The sequence below is a fragment of the Acanthaster planci genome, linkage group LG10, assembly GCF_054643075.1.
Source record: "Acanthaster planci isolate LZ-2023a linkage group LG10, COTS_SCS, whole genome shotgun sequence".
Taxonomy (NCBI): domain Eukaryota; kingdom Metazoa; phylum Echinodermata; class Asteroidea; order Valvatida; family Acanthasteridae; genus Acanthaster; species Acanthaster planci.
In genome coordinates this window covers 19,321,215-19,348,171 of record NC_141786.1, presented here as the reverse complement: position 1 = coordinate 19,348,171, position 26,957 = coordinate 19,321,215, and the positions used below count along the sequence as shown (strand labels likewise).

At 38.5% G+C, this 26,957-nt stretch overlaps 1 long non-coding RNA gene across 16 annotated transcripts in view; it reads left to right on the top strand.

The window, feature by feature from the left end:
- The first annotated feature begins 12,718 nt into the window (after positions 1–12,718).
- The window catches only part of LOC147797938 (uncharacterized), a 101,233-nt gene continuing 86,994 nt past the window's right edge, over positions 12,719–26,957 (top strand). For 5 of the 16 annotated variants that reach the window (XR_015426798.1, XR_015426797.1, XR_015426795.1 and 2 more), the window contains exons 1-5: positions 12,834–12,993; positions 15,015–15,097; positions 15,482–16,265; positions 17,256–17,380; positions 18,037–18,148. This is a non-coding gene — a long non-coding RNA (uncharacterized LOC147797938). Of the gene's footprint in view, positions 12,994–15,014; positions 15,098–15,481; positions 16,266–17,255; positions 17,381–18,036; positions 18,149–26,957 lie in introns of all 16 variants that reach the window. The other 11 variants (XR_015426790.1, XR_015426789.1, XR_015426787.1 and 8 more) reach the window with 8 other exon arrangements.

Below are 26,957 nucleotides of genomic sequence, written 5' to 3'. Positions count from 1 at the left end.
CATAGAAAGTCGAAGAATTATCTAAATCTTGCAATGCAATCTTGCTGTCATCTGAAAGGCCACATGTTCCCCTATCTATTCATATAAGTTTCATATCCAAATATGCAGTAGTTAGGGAAATATCTGGCAAAGGAAATGCAAGTATGTGTCGAACTGCCTGATATTTTTGCGGAATTCTGGCTTCGTCTACGCTTTACCGGTCCTTATCTCGCGCAGAGAATGTTTCATGTAATCGAGCATAAAAGGTCTAATATTTATCTAAATCTTCCAATCTAGCTGTTATCTGGAAGCCCACATGTTCCCCTATTTGTTCGTATAATTTACATATCCATATTTGCAGTAATTAGGTAAATATCTGCCAAAGGAAATGCGAGTTCTTTTCCAACTGCCTGATATTTTTGAGGAATTCTAGCTTCGTCTGCGCTATACCGGTCCTTATCCCGCGCAGAGAATGCTTCAAATAATTGACCATAAAAGGTCTGATAATTATCTAAATCTTCCAATCTTGCTGTCATCTGGAAGCCCACATGTTCCCCTATTTGTTCGTATAAGTTACATATCCATATTTGCAGTAATTAGGGAAATATCTGCCAGAGGAAGTGGCAGTTCTTGTCAAACTGCTGATATTTTTGAGGAATTCTAGCTTCGTCTGCGCTATACCGGTCCTTATCGCGCGCAGAGAATGCTTCAAATAATTGACCATAAAAGGTCTGATAATTATCTAAATCTTCCAATCTTGCTGTCATCTGAAAGGCCACATGTTCCGCTATCCAGTCATATACGTTTCATATCCAAATATTTCGAGTAGATAGGGAAATGGCTGCCAAAGGAAGTGCCAGTTCTTGTCTGACTGTTTGATATTTTTTGCGGAATTCTGGCCTCGTCTGTGCTATACTGGTCCTGATCCCACGCAGAGAAGGCTTCCTGAAATCGAGCATAAAAGGTCTGAGAATTATCTAAATCTTTCACTCTTGCTGTCATCGGAAAGGCCACATGTTTCCCTGTCCATTCATATAAGTTTCATATCCATATTTGCAGTATTTCGGGAAATATCTTCCAAAAGAAATGCAAATTCGTGTCCAATTGCCTGATATTTTTGCGGATTTCTGGCTTCGTATGCACCATACCGGTCTTTATCTTGCGCAGAGAATATTTTAAATAATCGAGCCTAAAAAATCAAAGAATTATCTAAATCTGGCAATCTTGGTGTCATCTGAAAGGCCACATGTTTCCCTGTCCATTTGTATAAGCTTCATATCCATATTTGCAGTAGTTAGGGAAATATCTGCCAAAGGAAGTGCAAGTTCTTGTCTGACTGATTGATATCTTTGCGGAATTCTGGCTTCGACTCGCTATACCGGTCCTTATCCCGCTCAGAGAAGGCTTCCTATAATCGAGTATAAAAGGTCTGAGAATTATCTAAATCTGGCAATCCTGATGTCATCTGAAAGGCCATCTGTTGTTCTATCCATTCATATAAGTTTCGTATCGATGTTTGCAGTATTTAGGGAAATATCTGCCAAACTAAGTTCGAGGTCTTTTCGAACTGCCTCCTTTTTTGCGGAAGTCTGGCTTCGTCTGCAATATACCGGTCCTTATCCCACGCAGAGAATGCTTCATATAATCGAGCATAAAAGGTCTGAGAATTATCTAAATCTGGCAATCTTGGTGTCATCTGAAAGACCACATGTTTCCCTGTCCATTTGTATAAGTTTCATATCCATATTTGCAGTAGTTAGGGAAATATCTGCCAATGGAAGTGCAAGTTCTTGTCCACTTGCCTGATATTTTTGCGGAATTCTCGCTTCGTCTACGCTATACCGGTCCTTATCCCACGCAGAGACTGCTTCATATAATCGAGCATAAAAGGTCTGAGAATTATCTAAATCTGGCAATCTTGGTGTCATCTGAAAGGCCACATGTTTCCCTGTCCATTTGTATAAGTTTCATATCCATATTTGCAGTAGTTAGGGAAATATCTGCCAATGGAAGTGCAAGTTCTTGTCTGACTGTTTGATATCTTTGCGGAATTCTGGCTTTGTCTACGCTATACTGGTCCTTATCCCGCTCAGAGAAGGCTTCCTATAATCGAGTATAAAAGGTCTGAGAAGTATCTAAATCTGGCAATCTTGATGTCATCTGAAAGGCCATCTGTTCTTCTATCCATTCATATAAGTTTCGTGTCGATGTTTGCAGTATTTAGGGAAATATCTGCCAAACTATGTTCGAGGTCTTTTCGAACTGCCTCCTTTTTTGCGGAATTCTGGCTTCGTCTGCAATATACCGGTCCTTATCCTGCGCAGAGAATGCTTCATATAATCGAGCATAAAAGGTCTGAGAATCATCTAAATCTGGCAATGTTGGTTTGACCTGAAAGCGCACATGTTTCCCTGTCCATTCATATAAGTTTCATATCCATATTTGCAGTAGTTAGGGAAATATCTGCCAAAGGAAGTGCAAGTTCTTGTCTGACTGATTGATATCTTTGCGGAATTCTGGCTTCGTCTACGCTATACCGGTCCTTATCCCGCTCAGAGAAGGCTTCCTATAATCGAGCATAAAAGGTCTGAGAATTATCTAAATCTAGCAATCTTGGTGTCATCTGAAAGGCCACATGTTCCTCTATCCATTCATATAAGTTTCATATCCATATTCGCAGTAGTTAGGGAAATATCGTCCAAAGGAAAAGCAAGTTCTTGTCTGACTGTTTGATATTTTTACGGAATTCTGGCTTCGTCTGCGCTATACCGGTCCTTATCCCACGCAGAGACTGCTTCATATAATCGAGCATAAAAGGTCTGAGAATTATCTAAATCTGGCAATCTTGGTGTCATCTGAAAGACCACATGTTTCCCTGTCCATTCATATAAGTTTCATATCCATATTTGCAGTAGTTAGGGAAATATCTGCCAAAGGAAGTGCAAGTTCTTGTCTGACTGATTGATATCTTTGCGGAATTCTGGCTTCGTCTACGCTATACCGGTCCTTATCCCGCTCAGAGAAGGCTTCCTATAATCGAGCATAAAAGGTCCGAGAATTATCTAAATCTAGCAATCTTGGTGTCATCTGAAAGACCACATGTTTCCCTGTCCATTCGTATAAGTTTCATATCCATATTTGCAGTAGTTAGGGAAATATCTGCCAAAGGAAGTGCAAGTTCTTGTCTGACTGATTGATATCTTTGCGGAATTCTGGCTTCGTCTACGCTATACCGGTCCTTATCCCGCTCAGAGAAGGCTTCCTATAATCGAGCATAAAAGGTCTGAGAATTATCTAAATCTGGCAATCGTGGTGTCATCTGAAAGGCCACATGTTTCCCTGTCCATTCATATAAGTTTCATATCCATATTTGCAGTATTTCGGGAAATATCTTCCAAAAGAAATGCAAATTCGTGTCCAATTGCCTGATATTTTTGCGGATTTCTGGCTTCGTATGCACCATACCGGTCTTTATCTTGCGCAGAGAATATTTTAAATAATCGAGCCTAAAAAATCAAAGAATTATCTAAATCTGGCAATCTTGGTGTCATCTGCAAGGCGATATGTTCCTCTATCTGTTCATCTTAATTTCCTATCCATATTTGCGGTAGTTGGCAAATAGCTGCCAAAGGAAGTGCGAGTTCTTTTCCAACTGCCTCCTTTTTTTGGCGGAATTCTGGTTTCGTCTGCGCTATACCGGTCCATATCCCACGCAGAGACTGCTTCATATAATCGATCATAAAAGGTCTGAGAATTATCTAAATCTGGCAATCTTGGTGTGATCTGAAAGGTTACATGTTTCCCTATCCATTCATATAAGTTTCATATCCATATTTGCAGTAGTTAGGGAAATAGCTGCCAAAGGAAATGCAAGTTCGTGTCCAATTGCCTGATATTTTTGCGGAATCCTTGCTTCGTCTGCGCTATACCGGTCCTTATCCGGCGCACAGAGTGCTTAATATAATCGAGTATAAAAGGTCTGAAAATTATCTAAATCTGGCAATCTTGGTGTCATCTGAAAGGTCACATGTTCCCCTATCTATTTGTATAAGTTTCATATCCCTATATGCAGTAGTTAGGGAAATATCTGCCAAAGAAAATGCAAGTTCTTGTCTGACTGTTTGATATTTTTACGGAATTCTGGCTTCGTCTACGCTATACTGGTCCTTATCCCACGCAGAGACTGCTTCATATAATCGAGCATAAAAGGTCTGAGAATTATCTAAATCTGGCAATGTTGGTGTGATCTGAAAGGTGACATGTTTCCCTATCCATTCATATCAGTTTCGTATCCATATTTGCAGTAGTTAGAGAAAAATCTTGCAAAGGAAATGCAAGTTCGTGTCCAATTTCCTGATTTTTTGCGGAATTCTGGCTTCATCTGCACCATACTGGTCCTTATCCTGGGCATTGAATGCTTCATATAATCGAGCATAAAAGGTCTGAGAATTATTTAAAGCTGGCAATCTTGGTGTCATCTGAAAGGCCATATGTTTCTCTATCCATTTATATAAATTTCATATCCATATTTGCAGTAGTTAGGGAAATATCGTCCAAAGGAAAAGCAAGTTCTTGTCTGACTGTTTGATATTTTTACGGAATTCTGGCTTCGTCTGCGCTATACCGGTCCTTATCCCACGCAGAGACTGCTTCATATAATCGAGCATAAAAGGTCTGAGAATTATCTAAATCTGGCAATGTTGGTGTGATCTGAAAGCGCACATGTTTCCCTGTCCATTCATATAAGTTTCATATCCATATTTGCAGTAGTTAGGGAAATATCTGCCAAAGGAAGTGCAAGTTCTTGTCTGACTGATTGATATCTTTGCGGAATTCTGGCTTCGTCTACGCTATACCGGTCCTTATCCCGCTCAGAGAAGGCTTCCTATAATCGAGTATAAAAGGTCTGAGAATTATCTAAATCTGGCAATCTTGGTGTCATCTGAAAGGCCACATGTTTCCCTGTCCATTCATATAAGTTTCATATCCATATTTGCAGTATTTAAGGAAATATCTTCCAAACGAAATGCAAATTCGTGTCCAATTGCCTGATATTTTTGCAGAATTCTGGCTTCGTCTGCACCATACCGGTCTTTATCTTGCGCAGAGAATATTTTAAATAATCGAGCCTAAAAAATCAAAGAATTATCTAAATCTGGCAATCTTGGTGTCTTCTGCAAGGCGATATGTTCCTCTATCCATTCATCTTAATTTCCTATCCATATTTGCGGTAGTTGGCAAATAGCTGCCAAAGGAAGTGCGAGTTCTTTTCCAACTGCCTCCTTTTTTTGGCGGAATTCTAGTTTCGTCTGCGCTATACCGGTCCATATCCCACGCAGAGAATGCTTCATATAATCGAGCATAAAAGGTCTGAGAATTATCTAAATCTGGCAATCTTGGTGTCATCTGAAAGGCCACATGTTCCCCTATCTATTTGTATAAGTTTCATATCCCTATTTGCAGTAGTTAGGGAAATATCTGCCAAAGAAAATGCAAGTTCTTGTCTGACTGTTTGATATTTTTACGGAATTCTGGCTTCGTCTACGCTATACTGGTCCTTATCCCACGCAGAGACTGCTTCATATAATCGAGCATAAAAGGTCTGAGAATTATCTAAATCTGGCAATGTTGGTGTGATCTGAAAGGTGACATGTTTCCCTATCCATTCATATCAGTTTTGTATCCATATTTGCAGTAGTTAGGGAAATATCTTCCAAAGGAAATGCAAGTTCGTGTCCAATTTCCTGATTTTTTGCGGAATTCTGGCTTCATCTACACCATACTGGTCCTTATCCTGGGCATTGAATGCTTCATAAAATCAAACACAAAAGGTCTGAGAATTATCTAAATCTAGCAATCTTGGTGTCATCTGAAAGGCCACATGTTCCTCTATCCATTCATATGAGTTTCATATCCATATTCGCAGTAGTTAAGGAAATATCGTCCAAAGGAAAAGCAAGTTCTTGTCTGACTGTTTGATATTTTTACGGAATTCTGGCTTCGTCTGCGCTATACCGGTCCTTATCCCACGCAGAGACTGCTTCATATAATCGAGCATAAAAGGTCTGAGAATTATCTAAATCTGGCAATGTTGGTGTGATCTGAAAGCGCACATGTTTCCCTGTCCATTCATATAAGTTTCATATCCATATTTGCAGTAGTTAGGGAAATATCTGCCAAAGGAAGTGCAAGTTCTTGTCTGACTGATTGATATCTTTGCGGAATTCTGGCTTCGTCTACGCTATACCGGTCCTTATCCCACTCAGAGAAGGCTTCCTATAATCGAGTATAAAAGGTCTGAGAATTATCTAAATCTGGCAATCGTGGTGTCATCTGAAAGGCCACATGTTTCCCTGTCCATTCATATAAGTTTCATATCCATATTTGCAGTATTTCGGGAAATATCTTCCAAAAGAAATGCAAATTCGTGTCCAATTGCCTGATATTTTTGTGGATTTCTGGCTTCGTATGCACCATACCGGTCTTTATCTTGCGCAGAGAATATTTTAAATAATCGAGCCTAAAAAATCAAAGAATGATCTAAATCTGGCAATCTTGGTGTCTTCTGCAAGGCGATATGTTCCTCTATCCATTCATCTTAATTTCCTATCCATATTTGCGGTAGTTGGCAAATAGCTGCCAAAGGAAGTGCGAGTTCTTTTCCAACTGCCTCCTTTTTTGGCGGAATTCGGGTTTCGTCTGCGCTATACCGGTCCATATCCCACGCAGAGAATGCTTCATATAATCGATCATAAAAGGTCTGAGAATTATCTAAATCTGGCAATCTTGGTGTGATCTGAAAGGTTGCATGTTTCCCTATCCATGCATATAAGTTTCATATCCATATTTGCAGTAGTTGGGGAAATAGCTGCCAAAGGAAATGCAAGTTCGTGTCCAATTGCCTGATATTTTTGCGGAATCCTTGCTTCGTCTGCGCTATACCGGTCCTTATCCGGCGCACAGAGTGCTTCATATAATCGAGTATAAAAGGTCTGAAAATTATCTAAATCTGGCAATCGTGATGTCATCTGAAAGGCCACATGTTCCCCTATCTATTTGTATAGGTTTCATATCCATATATGCAGTAGTTAGGGAAATATCTGCCAAAGAAAATGCAAGTTCTTGTCTGACTGTTTGATATTTTTACGGAATTCTGGCTTCGTCTACGCTATACTGGTCCTTATCCCACGCAGAGACTGCTTCATATAATCGAGCATAAAAGGTCTGAGAATTATCTAAATCTGGCAATGTTGGTGTGATCTGAAAGGTGACAAGTTTCCCTATCCATTCATATCAGTTTCGTATCCATATTTGCAGTAGTTAGAGAAAAATCTTGCAAAGGAAATGCAAGTTCGTGTCCAATTTCCTGATTTTTTGCTGAATTCTGGCTTCATCTGCACCATACTGGTCCTTATCCTGGGCATTGAATGCTTCATAAAATCAAACACAAAAGGTCTGAGAATTATCTAAATCTGGCAATCGTGTTGGGATCTGAAAGGTTACATGTTTCCCTACCCATTCATATAAGTTTCATATCCATATTTGCAGTAGTTAGGGAAATATCTTCCAAAGGAAATGCAAGTTTGTGTCCAATATATATGTTCATATATTTGAGCATAAAAGGTCTGAGAATTATCTAAATCTTCCAATCTTGCTGTCATCTGAAAGGCCACATGTTCCCCTATCTATTTGTATAAGTTTCATATCCCTATTTGCAGTAGTTAGGGAAATATCTGCCAAAGGAAATGCAAGTTCTTGTCTGACTGTTTGATATTTTTACGGAATTCTGGCTTCGTCTGCGCTATACTGGTCCTTATCCCACGCAGAGACTGCTTCATATAATCGAGCATAAAAGGTCTGAGAATTATCTAAATCTGGCAATCTTGGTGTCATCTGAAAGGCCATTTATTCCTCTATCCATTCATATACGTTTCGTATCGATGTTTGCAGTATTTAGGGAAATATCTGCCAAACTAGGTTCGAGGTCTTTTCGAACTGCCGTGGTGGGATCTGAAAGGTTACATGTTTCCCTACCCATTCATATAACTTTCATATCCGTATTTGCAGTAGTTAGGGAAATAACTGCCACAGGATTTCCGAGTTCTTTTCCAATTGCTTGCCTTTTTTGCGGAATTTTGGCTTCGTCTGCGCTATACCGGTCCTGATCCTGCGCAGAGAATGCTTCATATATTCGAGCATAAAAGTCTAAGAATTATCTAAATCTGGTAATCTTGGTGTTATCTGAAAGGCCACATGTCCCTCTATCCTTTCATATAAGTTTCATATTCATATTTGGAGTAGTTAGGGAAATAGCTGCCAAACGAAGTCCAAGTTCTTCTCCAACTGCCTCCTTTTTTGAGGAATTCTGGCTTCGTCTGCGATATACCAGTTCTTATCCCGCGCAGAGAATGCTTCATATATTCGAGCATAAAAGGTCTTGAAATTTTATATATCTGGCAATCTTGGTGTCATCTGAAAAGGCATATGTTCTCCTATCTATTCATATAAGTTTCACATCCATATTTGCAGTAGTTAGGGATATATCAGCAAAAGGAAGTCGTAGTTTTTGTCCAACTGCCTCTTATTTTTGCAGAATTCTGGCTTCGTCTAAAACCCTTCCCTTTCAAGCCACACACAAAGTTTCAACCGTATCGGACACGTACTTTTCGAGGTGTAGTGGTTTGAAAAGTTCCCCTTTAATGTCACGTGACTTGTCTCCTGGTGACGACATCAGCACATGAGGTCAATATTCCTCTGACGCACCCCCTTCTCAAGATATCTGCAAGATTTGAACCCGATTAGTCTGGTACATCTGGAGATATAGGGCCTTCAATAGTTTAATTTAATGTCACGTGACTTGTCTGCTCATGACGTCATCATCACATAAGGCAATTTTCCTCTTAAGCACTCTCTATTCAAGGTGTCTGCAAAATATGAACCCAATCGGACATGTACTTTAGAAGATATATGGGCCTTAAAGAGTGTATTCTCCACTGACATTGGTCTGCGAACCCCGTGTTATTTGCATAATCATAAATATGCAATGCACACTAAAAACCAAAAAATCTTTGATAATATCTAACATAAGAGTAATCGATTGCACATTTCACATTTTCTGTGTACAAAATATGAGAACAAAGATTGCAGGACCACTAGAGATGACATCTGTTGCCCTATCCTGAACATTTTGACGCAAAAATGAATTTCACTTTTGATAACTGTGACTAGAAGTTGAACTGTATGATATACACTTTAAAACTACTCTGCCATTCTTTGGCAACTGTCGCCACGCTGAATCTGCAAGTTAAGGGTCTGATGTTGTCATTGACTTCTTCACCCGTCCTGTTTGGGGTTCAGGACTTAATACGTCCCCACGCAGATCATCGGGTGTCACGAGCCTTTTTAATCAACGCAAAAGTAGAATCCAGGCAGAATTATCAACATCTGACAAGTTGATATCGCCGATACTGTCCGTTATGAAGAAAAAGCAATTATTTATGACGTTATCATTAAATGAGCTCAATATTTGCTCAAAGCACTTCCTCTCCAAGATATAAGCAAGGTTTCAACCCAGCATTAACACCGACAGACGCCTTATGTTGAAAAAAACTTTACAGCTTTTACTACTTTCAAACAATATGCCTACTTCTGGTTTAAACCGGAAGGAATGGTTATTTCAATTAACCTACACGAAACAAAATCAAGACCACTTTTTATCCTGGCACTTGCTGCAAACAGAATGTTGCGGGAGGCCACGGTTGATTTTATATGGGTTTTTATACATTTAAAGGAATATTTAAGTATTCACAATTTAATAACAAATCCCGTGATGACGTCATCATGACATAAATATTGTAAAATTATCTTTGTTGTATAGTTAGTGCTTGCTGTAAGTTTGACGGTGATCAATGATTACTGAGGTACGAAATTAGTGCCTCGAATACGTGTACTAAGTCAATGGGCTGAAATAAATATTTACAAATTGATAATAAATCACATGATGACGACATCACGACGTAATAAATTTCGACGTATTTTTTCATCAAGGTCTTTCATGGCCGTAACTTTGAAGTTGATCAAAGCTCTCAAACTAACTCAAATGCTTGCTTGAAAACGTGTACAAAGTCAAAGGGCTAAAATAAATATTGAAAAATCACGAATAAATGACATGATAACGTCATCATGACGTCCTTTACTTACAATAATTTTTGTATCACGGTCTTTGTTGGCTGTCACTTTGATAACAATCAAACATCGGAAAGGTTTAAAAATTGTGCCTTGAAAACGTGTACAAAGTCTAGGGCAAAAAACTCATTTGCGGAAACACTGCTCCTTTAAGTTCATGTCACGTGATTTGCACTTCAACTGAACACTTCTAATGAAATATTACTTCATATTCGGATTCTTAGGCATATTTCAAATCAAATAACAGAGCGTAAAGTACCCGATTTCTCCTTCGTTCTTATAGTAATTTTGCGCCGAAGTTAAAGACTACTTGTTCACTTGTGTTAAGTAGAAAAACGTGTACAAAAATTTATGGGGAAAAATTTAATGTTCAAAAATGAATATAAAATAAGGTGATGAAGTCATCATGACGTCATCCCTTTGCAATAAATCTTGCATCGGGGTCTTCCTCGGCTATCACTTTGGAACGATCAAACATTGCAGAGTTACCAAAATTGTGGCTCGAAAACGTGTACAAAGTCAATGGCCTAGAAACACGTGTGCAGGAAAACTGCTCCTTTAATTTCATGTCACGTGATGTTTGTCTAAACTGGAAAAAAACTTATGAAATATTATTTAATATTTGCATACTTGGGTATATTTGCGATCGAATGGAAGGGAAACCTTAGTCTGATTTCTTTTTCGTTCTGATAGTAATTCTCGGTCAAAGTTGAGGACTGCTCACGCATTATGCTGGACAAAGTGTGTACCAACCCTATGTTGTGCAACAACGCCATCCATGGTTAAATATAGGACAGTTTGTTGAAAATGGAAAGCTCAAGCAGGTGTAACCGTAATTCTGCAATAGCGCCCTCATAGCCTGATATAGGACAGTCCGAAAACTGCGTGCGATCTGTGTACAAAGTCTATGGGGAAAAATTAATTATTAGAAACATCAATAGTAAATAAACTACTGAGGTTATCACTGTGAATTTTTTCTAGGACCGTCCTTGGATGATGGTCCAAAGGTCTGCCAAGTTTTAAGTCGATCAGATTAAGTAAATTGCCAAAGTCGACTGGTGAAAGGAATTGAGTTGAAAAAGAAAAAAAAATCAGAAAAACAATATTTGTTTTGGCAAAGTTGCCGAAGCAGCAAAAACAAAATAATCAGAAAAACAATACCTGTTTCTGCAAAGTTGCTGAAACAGCTAAAAATCATCAGAAAAGCAAGAGCTGTTCCGGCTGTTGCCGAAACAGCTACAAAAGAAAAGAACAAAAAGAATGCCTTTTTCGCAACTTGCCAAAAAGCCAAAAAGGAAATGAAAAAAAATAATCAGAAAAGAAAGAGTTGTTCAGGCTGTTGCCAAAACAGCTAAAAAAAAAATCAGAAAAGCAATACCTGTTTTGTGAGTTGCCGAAACAGCTAATTATAACATCTTTGCTCGTTATTTATCCTATCCAAGTGTTCCGGAAGCGCACCATCAGGGGTCAACTTTCAGGCTCTGTTATAAGTAGACTTGTCTCTTTTTGCCCAACGGTTTTAGAAAGTGGTTTTGTTTTACCACTTATTTACCCATACAGTGTTATGCTCTTTAAGCTGCCCAGCAGTCCAGCGATTCACCTGTTATTCCGCATCGGGCAAAAGTATGCTCAATAATTTTGGGAAAGGACTGATTAAAAATGTAGCATATCAAACCCTTATTCAAAAGAAAACCGCTTCTGGTCATTGTCTTGAATGTCGACCTGATCCGACAACCGCCCCCCCACACACACACAAAACCGTCGAAAGGCTAACCTGTTCCTTCGGAGCGCCGGGCGGCATTATTTCCGCCCTACATTGTATGTACATGTATTTTGAATTTTTTTTGGGGGGGGGGCATTTACTGTCGGACAGTGAGTGTGACCCAACTTGCAAAAACGCACAGTTGCATTCGATGTCCCTCTCTACGAGTAGGCCTACCTAAGGAGCCCCTAAGGGGACAGGCACAATGAAGATTTTTTTTAATTCCGTTCCCTCGAATTATCGTTTCGTTCCCTCAAAATCATCTCGTTCCCACAAAATAATATAATAATAAGTACCACTCTATGTTGCCCATCGTTTGCTCATATGCATGCAGTCCGTGTCAAGAAAGCCGACCATAAACAAAATGCATCAAATTCCAGTATCGGTTTCGCTTCAGGAGGCATTATATTGCAACCTGAAAAAGGTATAATTAGCTAGAATTCCCAGAATTTCGGACGTAAATTTGATGATTTTTTTGGTAGATAACGTCTCGTATAGCATCTTTTCTACGACTGACTGTAGTTTGACGTCATGGTGTGTGTTGCGGTCAAGATGTAAACTACGGCTGCATCCGAATCTCTTGTCAAGAGCTAGGTATAGGTCTTCGCTCCATTGGAAATGCGTGGAGACGCGTAGACAATAGACCCAGCCGTAGCTCTGAAAGCCCAAGCCTCAGATGGTCGCGTTTGTCCAGGCTTTGGGGGTAGGAAATACATGGTTTTTTATATTGATGCAAATTGCTCGCATACAGTTTGGGGAAATGCTTTTTTTCTCTTTGCAATAGTGGTCATTCTTTTGATTTACATTACGAAAAAAATAATAATTGCATTATCTTCAGATCTTCGTCGTACTCGTGCACATTTACAGGGCCTATTTCAAGCGCGCCAATCACCAGCGCTGTTTTATCCCCTGTTTTGTACCCTGCTCAATATGTGCGCAAGTTGATCGACGACCAGTTTTCCACGGTGGCGCGAGAATTAGCATTACAATGCCTACGCACAAGAACGCATGTGTGGCCAAGTTGGCGGGTTCGTTCAAATGTGACTTCACAGGAGGTGAACTTAAAGGTGAGAAATACCACTGGCTTACCATCCAACAATTGAAAATAAATGGAGAAATGACGGCAAAGACGATAACGAGATTTCTGTATTACAAACTCCACAAGTTTGGGCTTGGCTTTGTTGATTTTACACTGCTTTTGCTGTGGTAAAGTGCACCCTGTATTTAAACATGGCGGCCCCACAGTGACTGTCAGGCATGCAGGCTGGGATTTTAACGGGGTTCCTTTGGTTTCTTAACTTGAAGCAGTAATGGAGAGACGAGGAACACTCCTGTGAGACCGTTTTCTGGATTGTTGCACATCTGAGATGTATTTTGACACTTTATTGTACTCAGCAGGTCTGGAAACAGCTCACGCTATACAAACACAGTTGTGTTGTAAATCTGAAACTTGACTTTTGTCCAACAAATTTTTCAACCGATGAAAATCTCCAGCCTGTATGTAGGGCCGAAGTTACTAATTTGATAGTCAATGAGTAGTCTAAACAAACTGGAGGATAGTATGATTTGATGTGGTAAATGAAGAGAAAACATTACTTTACACCCCACGAGAATTTGTCAGGAAGTCAAAGTCTTTGAAACTAACTAGACCTATCCACTGAGGTTCAGAATTATATAAATACATTATACAATCTGTAATTTCTACATATTTCAGTGAACCTGGTAAAAATTGGGTAGAAAGTAGGCCTCATACTTTAAGTCTGTGTTGCATGGAACCATGCATGGAGATCTCTACTGATTGCATGATGCAAATCTTAAAATTGGAGGTTGTGCTAATCATTTCTGAATACAATTTGATTATTTTCAAAGATTTTTCTTTGCAAAAATGATTTTGGTTATTACCGTAAAATCTTTTTGTACTGAAAATACAATGGGGAGAGGTCTAGTTTTCAAGATAACTGTCCTCTTTGTCTTGTTCATCTGTCTATGTGCTGTCGGTATGTTTGTCAGTCTATCTGTTATTCATCTGTCTGTTATTCCGTTGTCTCTCCCCCTCTCTCTCAGTCATTCTCATTCAGATACGAAGGTTATTGTGGCAGCACTTACCATGTACATGTATGTTTCCTTAACTTAGTTTTACTTATTGTTCAGGGTTGTAGACTGGAATGCCAATTAGCTTTTGTGATGGAAATGAGACATTTGCTAGATTGTTTTGTGAGTGATAGATCTGATGTAGTCAAATATGCAGTAGTCTTTTTCAAGCAGTGAAAATTTGTTTATTCCCGTCTTTGTGCAAAACAAATCATGATATTCTTGCAATAGGGGTTTCCACAAGAATGTGAAACACATAAATATGAAGCCAGCGTTGAACTAAACGTCATCCTGATGGTCATTAGCTTGCAAAAGTTATTAAAGCCAGATTCAAGAACTTAAAAATCAGGTGCACTGTGATTTTATTCTGTCACAGCAACACATTGCTTAACCAAAAGTTCAATTGATGTTTGAATATTGTAGAATTTAGTTCATTTATGTCATGGAATGATACTCACTTCTAATGACACTGTTGTATGAAGAGGCTCAATATCTATTTTAAAAAACATTTGCATTTTTGGCTTTAACATGTGTGTCATTACAAACATCCATTGCAAATATATACGTAGGGTACGTGTATATCTTCAGTTAAACCCCTACATGAAATATTTTCAACGGTTTATGTTGCACTCTATGTTGGCAACACACGGTGCGGCATCTCCATGTGAGAATACAGCATGCACAAGTATTGAACATTGGCTACGGCTCTCCACCGCTGCTTCTTTTGATCAAAATTTGAAGCTGTATCGCAGGAGGTGGGACTGGATTATGGCTACCATTGTAATGCACCACCCCATAAAATGCCATGCATAACTAGATTGATACACCGGCAGTGCTGGGTGCACATACGTGAATTACAAATTCTCAATCAGCTCTCTCCATCTTTCCGATTCTTCAAAGCCCTCTGAGAATCGGCAAGCAGGCCCCTCCACTCCTATTTTCTTGCCATTTTTTTAATTTTGCATGTTTTGATGACTGTTATGTGCATTCATTTCAGCTAGAGCACAAGCCGCTGATGAGTCGTTGCTTACAGGATGACCAGCTTCTTGTCATTTCTCGATGATGGCCACTGTTGTTAAGGTGATTGTACTGTGATCTCTTAATGTAGCCTTCTTGGTAAAACGTAAGTGATCTTTTGTTATTGGTCATCCCAAAGGTAGGAATTAACTGATTGAGTCTCCTGTGAACTCATTGCCTCATGTCCTGTATACTTAGTACATTAAGACCTACCCCACCTTACTTTCTTATAATATAGCTCGTGTAAACAAAGTGTGACTTCATTATGTCTATCTAAGGATCATGCTTGGTGAATACATTTATTTTGCCCAAATACCGGGTGACATGTATATGGGGAGCTATAAAGGTTAAAATGGTCCCCAAAATCCTCTGATTTTATTATGATTTCACATGCACTCTTGGAGGTTACAGTTAATACTGTTTATAATTTGGGAATGTTTTCTGCAGAGACTGTGATCTCCTGTATTAGCCTTAAGTTGGACCGAGAGAGGACACTATTTCCTTGGCATCAGAGGCTCCTTTGATACTAACTTTGCATCGCTGGTTCATGAACGACTAGGACATGGTAGCAGCCCAATCGCTACCAACAAAATGAATACTCCCAACCAACACGGCTCTTTTCAACCAATTAAGTTGTGCTTCTACTCAAGGCAGATTGAAGAGATTGCTTGGCTGAAAAAACAGGTGGGATTGTTTAAACATAACCCCAGATCAACACTCCTTGTTTTGCAGGCTTGCATCTGTAGATGGCTGAAAACAAATCTTAAGAACTGGAAAAAGTAGAGGGATGTAATTTGTTAAATTGCTGCTTACAGGCTTGAGGAAAAGGACCTTTTGGGAAGTGTACATGTATTTAAGGTGTTTTGAATAATAAAATATACTAACTAGTCAAGCAACAATTGAAAAGAAACGGAAAAATGACAACTAAGAAGATAAGAAGATTTATATGACAAACTCCAGTGATGTGGGCTTGTATATTATTTGGCCCCGATCTTTGTTGATTTGACACTGCTTTCAATGATGTTTCAACTACTGTTGTAAAGTGCACCTATATATTTTGAAATTGTGGCCTCCACATGTGTGCAGTAATACAGATTGGAATTCAAACATGGTTTAGTTTCCCTAGTTTCAGTAGTTTGACAGAGAGACAAGAGCAAGCTAGTCACTGGAGGCCGTTCTCTGGAGTGTAACAAATCAGAGATATCTTATCACTGGTGACACTACTCAATAGGTATGGAAACAGTCTACATCATGTTCTGATATTAGTCCATGGTTATGGTAATAGTGAAATGCCTGGTTGTTCTGTAGATCTTGACCTTGGGTTTTGTCTTTTAAGTTTTCAACCAATGAGAATCCCCAGCCTTTAAGGTTGGATTGAATTAAACTACAAAAAATGGATGGAATGTTTGGTATGGTTGTACAATTTGTGCCAAAGTGAACAGAAACAAGACGGCATCTACAGGCTGCTTGTAGTGAATGAGGAGTGTACTGAAATGAAATGTCCTCATTCCTGGATCCAAATCACGTACAAGGATGAGTGTACACATTCCACAAGGGTTGTTTAAAAAAATCTGGACTTGTTTTATTTTATCAGCCAACTTTTTACTCACTGAATCCATCCTTCTGTGTCAAATACATTAAAGGTGCAATGCATCAGGTTGTTACAATATGGCACGCTAGCCCACAGTAGGTACAATTCGCTCTTTGCACGCTGCCGCCCCAAGCATGCAGAATCTCGATCTTGATCTTTACAAAATCGGTTCAGTGATTTCCATGTATGTTGCTTCGTCATTCTGTGCATGCTGTGTCGGATCTTATACTCTACGATTGGACAATGTTTCAGAACCTGATAGTGACACTATTGTACAATCTGCCAGATAGAGGCTCTCCATGCCTATGGCGGCAACATGCAGAATAAATAACGTGTGTGTCCAGAGTTTCTTTCATGATATCCTTAACACAAGACAGGCTTCTATCATACACACCAAGGATTCAACATTGGCTGGGAAGTATGATGTAAGCCATCTTCACAATAGTTCTTTTGTGTTCCACATGCCTGGAAGAAGGTCATTTAGGGAAGCACTTATAACTTACGTTTCTCCATCTTTCTCATTCTCCACTGCCCTCTGAGAATCAGTTAATCCAAGCTAATGCACTCATGTTGTATTGTCATTTCTTCCTTCTGCATGTTTTTAATGACTGTTGTGTGTGTCCATCTCAGCCAGAGCACAAGCCACTGAGTGAGCCGCTGTTCATGGTACATCCAGCTTCTTGATGATGGGGTTCCTGTGCTCGTTGTTGAGGTGATCGGACTTTGATCTGTTGCTGCTGCCTGCTGGGTAAAAGGTACGTGGGTCCAATGTTGTTGGTTACTCCAAAGGTATAATTCACTGATTTAGTCCCCTGTGGACTCATATATATTTCATATATAGACCCAAAACATAATGATGTCAAGCTATTATTTTTTACTTGGACAGTTATTGCTTCCCACCTTACTGCCTTAGGAAACTAAGCATGACGTCATTATGTTACAGGTCTCTTCACTTTTCAAAAGGATGACAGGGACAGAGGTCCTTCTCTGTGGATTAATTTAATTTTCGCGTAAACCTGGGTGACATACCTGTGTATGGGGACCCATAATTTAATACCATTGATAAATTTTGGATGGCAGGTAAAACATGAAATATCAGAGAGTGTTTGGCCCAACCCCCTTCGGTGTATGCAAACTCCTATTGAATCAGACGATTTTGGACTGTCTAAATTGTCTTCTTTCTTGGGCTGTTGAAAGAGCCCAAGAAAGTAGAAGGGAGGTCAGTTTAAAATGGCTGCTTCGAAGCTTTAGAATTATGTCTTTTCAGGAGTTGTGTTTGCTGATCAACCAACAATTGAAGAGAGTTGAAACAAAGGTCAATACGAAAATATGAGTTAAAGACTATAAAGACATCGCAGTGATGTCTACTTGTATGTTATTCGGCTATGATCTTTGTTTACTTGACTCTTAGGTTTTATTAGCTGTAGCATTGATGAAGAGACAAGACCAAGTCCCTTGGAGACAGTTTTTTGGAGTTTAACACATCACTGGCAATTGGCATTACTGACGACACAACTCACTCGGTAAGCACTTTATATCATGTTCTGATTTGAGCCTAACAATGAAAGTCATGTTCCAGATTTTGAACAATATCTGTACATAATTTTGTATACATGTACAATTGTTCTGTAAAATCTGGAGCATGGCTTATTAGGCTCCACTCTGGAGGATGACGAGAGCATGCTGGATGAAACGTCAAGCACACACTCTACAGTTCTTATCAGAACCATACCTCTTCCAAGGGAGATCCATCCACATGATGTAACCACAAGCCCTGTTTTTAGTCTCCACCATGTAAAGCGTCAAGTCTTATTTAATGAAGGTGAATACTTAGGGCAGTTATGCTTCCTGGTTTCCCATTTGTAAGTTGGTCTTGTAATTGGATGGTTTTGCAGCAAATTTTGCTCTATATAAGGCCTTATCCAAACTAAGCTTTTGTCTGTGACTGTAGGGTTGGTGAAAATCAACTGATCTTGTTGTCATTTTGTTGAACATATCCACTGAAGAATGGTTGATTCTGATATTCCCACATTTAAAAGAACTATACACAAATGAAGGCGAAAGCTTGGGTCAGTCATTGTGTCTGCTAGTAATCTTCTCCCTCTTGTACTTGTTAGTCAATCTGTTTTAGTAGTTAGTTTAGCCTGTGTATGACGATAGTCTTCAAATGGTCGAAAGGTGTATCTTGGTTAATCATGATGGGTACCATCTCTTCAATTATTCTTATTTATTTGACCATCACAAGAACAAACAAAGCAAAATTAAAAACAAATTATGTAAAACAAAAGCACAAATACAAGTAAATATAAGCAGTAGCAGGGACCGGGGATAAAAATCCGAATACATAACAAGACAAATATCAGTTATGCGGGTCAGCAGGGACTGCAAAAGTAAAATAAACTACTATTACCCCCATTTATGCTAATATCATTAGCAAGACAAATTAACCAGAACAAAGGAAACAGTAGTCTCCACACAGGTGATCAATATGACAGCCCAAAAAAGAAAAAAAAAATATCTGAGGAGAACGTATCATTTCCATATTTCCAAACGTTAGAAAAGTATCCCGCAAAGTGAAGACCATGCTATAAAAAGATTTTTTTTTACTCGTTCTTTTTAATCATGTGAATTTACTCATTTAAAAAATATCCAGTTTTAATCAAGTCCTCTGTGCCCTCCTTTTGAGGTGATTTTATTGGCTTGTTGGTAATTTTGGTTTTTTGTCACTTATTATTCATGTGATGCCTTTAATTGTAAATCATGTCATCCTAATTAAACACTTGTCTGTGATTTGTTTACGCCTGTACTCAGTACCACAATTACGGCCAAGATTTGGACTCTAGCACTGTGCCTATCTGTTCTACACGTTAGTCTTCTGCTGCTGGTTGAACAGTGATACGCTCCATGCTGTGACATGCTCAGCCTCCATAAAAGTAACAAGAGCATGATTTTGATTTCCTCAACATAACAGAACTGAACTGTTGCAGTGACCGTTAGTCTTGTGGTGGCAACAAAAGGTTTTGTTGAAAGGTTGCCACTTTGCATGGTTTTTCTGTACCATCTGGTGTACCTCAAGGAAGTGTCTTGAGCCCAATCCAGTTCTTATGTATACCAACGACTTTCCTTATCACATCTTGTCAGCTAGCACTTTATTTGGTAACAGTGCTCTTGTGTATAGGCCAATATAATGTCAGTCTGATGACCTTCAAGACATCCATGGCTTCCAAAGATGTTGTCATGCTAATAAAATGCATCTCAATACATAACTAAGGAAACCAAAGTTTTGCTTATGCTAGGGATGGTCAAAGAAAATAGTGGACCTGAATTGTACCTTAGTTAACATGCAGTTTGAAGCTGATAATGAGTACAAAATTTCTCGGGAAAATCTTGTTATGTCACTACCAAATCAAACTGACTTAGTATGTCTTGCTTTCATCTTGCAAGTTTCTAGTGTTGACTATTCTGGAATACAAGTAGCCTATCTGGTACCTTCACAACAGGAACCTTATACATTGACAAATTAGAACAAAATTCAACGTTGAGCAACCAGAATAATTCTCTAGTGAAGAAGATTTAAAATGGATTACACGGATTGGTTGCATATGTACATTGAATTTGTCTTTCCGTGAATCTAAAAGCATTAATCTTTTGCTTACATTTGTTGTTAGAAGTCTTCATAGAGCTTTCGACCGTGAAATAGTCTTAGTGAACAGGTGGTATATTGAAACGATCAGGCTGGACAAACCTTAGGGCACTAATTCAAAAACTTCATCATTTTGCCAATTACATGCTCTTGAGATGACCTACATGTACCTGAACGTTTGAGAACTGAAGTGGTTTAAATAACCCTTCAACACGGGATCAACTTACCAAGTACCCACTTGAATTTGAAAGTATATGAAACTTGACAGAGTACTGATTGAATTTGCAGTGGAGTACCCTTGTAATAAGGTCGTTGGGACTGGCAAGTTGTGGGAGGGTCATTGTGTTGTTTGGTGCAAGGAAGCACAAAATGGGGGGATTTGAATACCTAGGATTTGCCATGTGGGCCAGATGTGTCAATGGTTTTGCTTTTGTCGGTATTCAAGTGTATTTTGTTATTTCGTGGTGTCTTTCTGTTTTTTTCGGTTTTTACACAATAACTTTCTTTTATTGTTTTGGGGGTACTTATTGTTTAATTGATTGATTTGTTTCTGTAATTAATTTTTTGGGTTATTTTAATGTATTTGTATGTCATATTTATATTATTTTGCCCACTGTATATATTTTTTCTGTTCGATTTATTTATTTGCCATTTCTTGAATCATGTGCTGTTACTTTATTGTGTATGTGTGTGCACTTTTATGTAAAACCTGGAGCTTCAGAAATGAAGTCTTACGGGTGACAGTTATTGGATTAACTGTGCCTCTCTGGGCATTTGTAAGTTTGTGTTTGTGATTTCAGTGTATTTTGTGTTATGTGTTTTTGTTTAATGTTGCTGTGTTCTTTATCCTGGAAAATGCCGAATAAATAAAATTGTTTCCCTCATTGTACACACGTTACTTGGTCTCTTTACGACGAAGAGTTTTTATCTCCGAGGTTAAGTAGGTTGACAAATGGTCCGAATGGGCGAGCTTGGGGTGACTCGACAAGGATGCAAATTTCACTATCCCCTGGAGAAAATTTCATTTCGATATTTGGAAACATTAAACAAAAAGGTTTCATATATTTTTGGTTTTGCATGTTTCACACGTCAAATACACGCCACGTTGTCTCCATATCCGATATTAAATTGTCAAGAGATGGGCTGATCCTGGAGTCTTTGGAAAGGTTATATGTTTATCATCCAAAAAGAAAATTTCATGCCATTTTGCAACAGAACAGACATGGGGGTCAGAGTTTTCCTTAGACATGCTCCCTATTTCGTTCGTTTTCGCTTTGTACACACGGTAGTCGGTCTGCGTCTGCCGCTACATGTCTCCATAGCCGAGTTTACAGTAAATATTCTGAAACGGTCAAAATGGGCTGACCTTGATATCTTCAGAGACGGTAAATATTTCTCTGTCCATTGAGATAATTTTCCTGTCCATATTTAAGCTGAAGCTTTGGAAATACCTGCGAAAGAAGGCTAGAGTTGTCCCACTGCTCTTTGTTCTTATTTTACCGAGACACTTCAGCGCACAGTGTGATTGCAATATTTTAGCCAAAAACGTTTCCGATTGCTTGAAATGTGGTAGACGTGATGACAATCAAAGGGCACATGTTCCTCTATTCATTGACGTAAGTCTCATATTCATAATATGCTGAACAAGGGAAGAGTTCTTGGCTGAGCTAGTGCTTCCTGTGTTTTTGCGATTTGTCCTTTGTTCACACATTACTGGTCTTCCCAGCAGCAAATCCAGCTTTGGTGTTGGGGGGGTCCAAACTGAATACAGTGTCGAGCTTATTCAGCATGATTTTGGGGAAGAAGAACTTTCAGAAGCGTGACGGTCGTGACATCCTTGTTTTTATGTCTTGGTATTGTTTTCTTAGGGTATTGGTGCTGATATACCCATTACTCCCTTTCTCACACACCTACAAAGTATTTTTAGTGAACAAAAGTGTGGCAGGGGCATGCCCCCCACCCTTGCGTCCACTGGCCGGACCATTGCCTCTCCCTGAGCAGAGAATGGCTCCATTATATTCGAGCATAAAAGTGCAGAAATTTGTCCAAATGTGGCATTCATGGCGGCATCTGAAATAGTACATATTCCTCTGTCCATTAGTCGAAGTTTCAGATCCAAATTTGTTATTATTAGGGAAATACCCACCGAAGAAGGCAAGAGTTCATGACTCACTGCTTGTTATTTTTGTGCAATTGTCCCTTTGTAGACACTCTACTGATCCTCTTCCTGCGCACATGGCTACTTTTGTTCAATTTCCCTTTGCCACATTTTACCGGTCCTTGATCTTCCCCAGTAATGATGGCTCTCTATTCCCGGGCATTACAGGTCTAAAAGTGCTTCAAATTTAACAGTCTCAGCGACATATGAAAGGGCACACCTTCCTTCATCAGATGACATAGGTTTTATATTTCTAGTTATTTGGGAAATACACGAAAAAAGAAGGCAAGGGATCTGTAACTGCTTGCCAGATTCGTGACTTTTCCCCTTTCTCGACACTTTAGCAGTCCTCTTCCCGCACAAAGATGGTTCTATGTATTCGAACTTAACAGGTGTGAAGATTGTCCAAATCTAGCAATCCTACCACTATCCGAAAGGGCGCATGTTCTAATAATTGATACGTTTCATATCCATCCTTGGTGTGTTTAGGGAAATATGGGAGAAAGAGGACGAATTTTTCTCAGACTGCTTGCTGTTTTTTGTGAATTTCTGCATTCGTCCTCACATTACCATTCCTCATCCCGCGCAAATACAGCTCCATATGTTCGACCAAAGAACGTCTAAAAATTGTCTAAATCTGGCAATCCCAGTACCGTGTAAAAGAGCACGTTTCATGTCCATGTTAGGAAAATGTTGACGAAAAAAGGCAAACCTTGTCCTACTGCTTGAAACTTTTGTTCAATTCTCTTTTCTAGTACTGCCTGACAGAGAATAAGTTCCACTCTCTATTGAAGAAATTTTCATTATCCTGCTGCTCTAGATAGGGAAATATTAGCAAAGGTAGGCAAGAGTTTTTGTCCCACTACTTTTTACTTTACCGTTCGTGTTTCCGTGCATAAATGGCTCCATATGTTTCAGTATAAGGTTTGAAAATTGTCCAAATATTGTGTTCTTGACAGCTACTGAAAGGGCACTTGTTCTCCATTCGTTGACGTATTTAAAGTTTCAGGAAAATGAAATGAAGTTGGGAAAAAGTTTACATTCCACTGCTTGTTTTTTGTTGTTCACCTCTTTTGGTTCAATTTGTTCCATTGTGCTATTATTTAGGACATTTAATTTTAGGTCATTTAATTATTTAGGTATTTATTCATTTTGCTGCTCAACCCTTATATTGTCAACTTCGTACATATTCCACTCATCTTATTTGCTGCATTGAAATCCTTCTCAATTGCACATATTTAAAGCTCCTAACATCTAACTATTTCAAGATCTAAAATCGTAAGTAGTCCAAGTTTCAAATCTTGCAGTTACTTCTGAATTTGGTGATTTAGGTATTTCGATATTTTGTCATTTTGCTATATGATCCTTTAATTCTGAAATTTGTTCACCTATCTCATTTGCTGCACACCCAATGTTTATTCCAGTCTGAATTCCAACATAACTAAAGGTGCATGGATCAAACTTTTTGAAGAAATCAATTCCTCAATAGTCCAAGACTCAAGTTTAGACAGAGATAGTTTGAAATTTGGCTGTTTAGTTACACTGGTATTGAGTATTTTCTTAGCCCTTCTTTTAACTTTGGAAATTCGTTCATATTTTAACCTACCGCATTCGCTGCATTCCGATGTATTCCCGTCTGAATATTTATAAGTAAAGCTCCAAAAATTTAACCTTTTCAAGGAATCACAACCTGAATTGTCCAAGACTCAAATAGTGCAGGTATTTACACATTTAGCTATTTATTTAGACAGATACTGAGTCTTTTGTTTCCTCTGCCTTAACTTTAGAAATTCGTATATATTTAAGCCTGTTTCATCCCTTTTTCCCCGATGTTTTTCCGTCTGAGTTCCAACCTAACTAAAGCTCCAAATCTAAATTTTTGAATAAAATCCATTCCTCAATATTCCAAGACTCAAACTGTGCTGATATTTAGAAATCTGGCTATTTAGTAAGACTTTTATTGAGTCGCTTTATCCTTAACATTTAAAATTCGTACATATTTGACCCTACCGCATTTTCTTTATTCTAATGTTTTCTTGTCTGAATTGCAACATATAACTTAAGCTCGAAAACTCTAAAAAAATTCAAAAAATCAATTCCAGAATAGTCCAAGACTGAAATCGTGCAGGTATTTAGAAATTTAGCTATTTACTATAGAGTCTTTTTGAAGCCCTTACCTCAACTTTGGGAATTTGCACATATTATTTTGACCCTACCACATTTGGTGCATTACGAGGCTTTCTCCAATAAATTCCAACATAACTAAAGCTCCAAAATTCTAAATTTTTCAAGACAGAAATTCCGCAAATGTCCAAGACTAGAATCGTGCAGGATTTAGAAATTTGGCGATTTAGTTAGACAGATATTGAGTCTTTTTGTAGTCCTACCCTTCACTTTAAAAAGAAAATCGTACATATTTCATATGTACGATTTCATATCTCAATTGCTGCATAGCAACATTTCCTAAGAATTCCAACATAACTGCAGCTCCCTAAATATCTAAACTTAAATCGCACAAGTATTTTGAAATTTGGTGATTTAGTTAGACAGATATGGAGTCTTTTATAGCCCTACCCTTAACTTTAAAAAAAATCGTACATATTTTTCCCTTTCTTATTTGCTGCAATACGATGTATTCCACTCTGAATTCCAACATAACTGAAGCTCCACAAATCTAAAGTTTTCAAGAAATCAGTTCCTCAGTAGTCCAAGACACAAATTGTTGGGGTATTAGGAAATTTTGCGATTTAGTTATACAGATATGGAGTCCTTTTATAGCCCTAGCTTGAAAAACAAAGTTGTACATATTTCCCCCTGGCCCATTTGCTGCATTTTGATATATTCCCCTAAGAATTTCAACATAACTGAAGCTCAACAAATTTAAATTTTTCCAAGAAATCAATTCGTCAATAGTCCAAGACTCAAATTGTGCAGGTACTTAGAAATTTTGCGATTGTGTTAGAAACATACGGTGTCTTTTTGATGCCCTACCCTTAACTTAAACATTATGGGGTCCGAAATTTATAAGGATGAGAAAGAAGATACCTGCAAGACTCTATAGATTACCATCAATATGGGGACAAAAGTCAGCATGAGAATGTATATACATACATCTCTCTCATAGATCATCGTCAATGTTTGTACTCCATAGATTACCGTTATTATATGATCTCTAGTGTATTAGCTAGATTAGATTACTATCAGTATGAAGATACCTTCATAATTCCATAGATTGCCGTCAATATGAGGACATCAGTGTATCAGCATGAGAATGTACATACATAAATTAGTCCATAAATTATATGTGCATCAGTCAATAGACTACCGTCAATATGGGTACAACAGAGTACCAGCATGAGAATGTAGATACATACATAACTCCATAGATCACCGTCAATATACGGACTCCATAGTTTGCCGTCATTATGGTGCTCAGTCATGCATGACAGGGGGATACCCACCAAGGTATCTTTTAATAGAAAGAATACTGCTTCTACTTTTCGGAGATCCTTTTACATTATAGTAATATCTCATGGTATGGGCATATTTACCCCTTTCTTTAGGGTTAAGTTTTTTCTGGGACACCCTGTAGATACACATCTTACTCCATACATTACCGTCATTATGGGGACAACAGAGTATCAGCATGAGAGAGTAGATACAAACATCACTCGATAGATAACCGTCAATGTGGGGACATCATTGTATCACCATGAGAATGTAGAATACATACATTATTCCATATATTACCGTCAATATGGGGACTCCACAGATTGCCGTCATTATACGGACTCCAGTGTACTATAGTCATGTAAAAGTAGATCCATATACATCACTCCATATATTACCGTCAATATGGAAATTCCACAGATTACCGTCATTATACGGACTCCAGTGTATAGTCAAGTAAATGTAGATACATATACATCACTCCATATATTATCGTCAATATGGAGATTCCACAGATTACCGTCATTATAGGGACTCCAGTGTAAATGTAAATGTAGATACATACATCACTCCATATGTTACCGTCAAAATGGGGACTCCACAGATTACCGTCATTATAGGGACTCAAGTCTATAAGCAAGGGAGTATAGATACATGCATTGCTCCGTAGATTACCGTCATTTAATGGGGTCCAAATTTATAAAGATGAGAATGAAGATACCTGCATCACTCCATAGTTTACTGTCAACATGGTGACTCCATAGATTACCCTCACTTCAGGGACTCCAGTGTGTTAGAATGTTATTGTAAATAAATGCATCACTCCGTATATTACTGTCATTATAGGGACTCCTGTTCATTTGCAAGGGAATATAGATACCCTGTACATGGGTTGTTCTATACATTACCCTATATATATATATAGGGAAGTAGCTGCCAAAGGAAGTGCGAGTTCTTTTCCAACTACCTCCTTTTTTGCGGAATTCTGGCGTCGTCTGCGCTATACCGGTCCTTATCCCGCGCAGAGAATGCTTCATATAATCGAGCATAATGGTCTGAGATTTATCTAAATCTGGCAATC